Genomic DNA, 1,692 nt, shown 5'->3' on the forward strand with positions numbered 1-1,692 from the left:
ACAAAATTTAATTTAATTTAAAAAGAACTTATTACATATCAGTATTTATAGAATTTATTACACTTCAGCATATTTACAGCCAAAAAGGGAACTTGATTTACATAAATTCTTAATTCATACATCCATACCTCGTCCGCAAGCTATCGAACATATATTATTATAAAAAATTTTTGCTAAAGAAGCGAAGTCAGAAAGTTTAATCAGAAAAGTAGGAAAGTAAAGAGATAAGCATATCAGTATTTATATAAGAAATGATATTAATTTGTAAAAAATTAATTAACAATTTGATAAAATTAAAACTATTTAATTTTTATTAAATTAATTGCATGTACTACAGCATTTCTAAACAAACTTATCTTCTTAGTTTCCGATCCTTTTGTGTTCACTTTTTAGTCCGTTGCCTACATTTAACCAAGTGAAGTGCCTTGAAAATAATAAAACGCCATATTTCAAGCAAGCTCCTATCGTTGAAGCAGTTATGCAAATTTTAAGAGCGACCTCCTCCACTTGAGATTGTAAGAGCGGAGAGCACTGCCGGTGACATTTTTAATTATACAATAAAAACTCGATCGTAGATATAAAATTAAAATGTTCATTGTTATATTAATTTTCTTTAATATTTGATTATATTTGTCTTGTATCAATGAATAACCTTTGTAATCATAAATTGTAATCATTTTCAAGTATCAAAACATCAAAGGTAAATCAATTTTAAATTAAAAATTTTGGAATTCTAATTACAATATCATTGCATATTTATATTATTACACGTTTAATAATATATTATTTAAAATTATATTTATATTTTTCGTATTCAAAATTCAAAATTATGATTGTAGATCGTATTTTTTGTAGATTTTGTATCTATATCGTTATTATTTTTCATTATTTTTCTACAATGTTAAAGAAATACATATTTTTGTTATTTCTCTCTGTTTAAATTTTATTGTATACAAATATTTTATTGTACCATACTATAATACAAAACATGCTCTATAATTTACTGATGGTCTTCGTAACTTACTTCATAACTCTTCTTCATAAATATCAGACGACCACAGAAAGTCCATGTTCTACGGAATCAGATATTATTGCTATAATCTTTTACCTTCTATACCTAATCTTTGATCTTCTAAAAAGAAAATTGTTTGAAGGATAGAAATTAAGATAAAAATTTTAGCGTTATTTAACCCTTCGTTTACAATCATATTTTTACTCTTTCTGTCTGTAATCTGGTTCCTTTTTATCCAATCCAGGTTCTATTTACTGTTTTAACTTTCCAAAAAATTTAGAAATTACTTTCCAACATCTCTATTATATAAATAAAACCTACTACTGACAAAATATTTTAAGAAGAGGAATTTCACCTTTTTCATTTCGCAAACATAAAATCTAATTAGAGAAAGTTTACAATTATATCAAAAAGATCTAGATTGCAAACGGGAAATTAATTTCACATGCGAACATAAGACAAAACATTTTTTTATAAAATCAAAAGCGTAATTATTTATTTACAGTTGTAATAATATTTATAACAAAAATATATTTGCAGATAAAACTTTTCTAAATAAAGAAGTATGTATTTGTCAGTAATTTATTTTTATAAAACTTAAAAAGTTTATTCGTTTAAAAAATGTAATAATTTATTAAAAATATATATTGCGTTTATTTTATTAAAATATTTTAATAAAA

This window comes from Atta colombica, unplaced genomic scaffold, assembly GCF_001594045.1.
Source record: "Atta colombica isolate Treedump-2 unplaced genomic scaffold, Acol1.0 scaffold125, whole genome shotgun sequence".
Taxonomy (NCBI): Eukaryota; Metazoa; Arthropoda; class Insecta; order Hymenoptera; family Formicidae; genus Atta; species Atta colombica.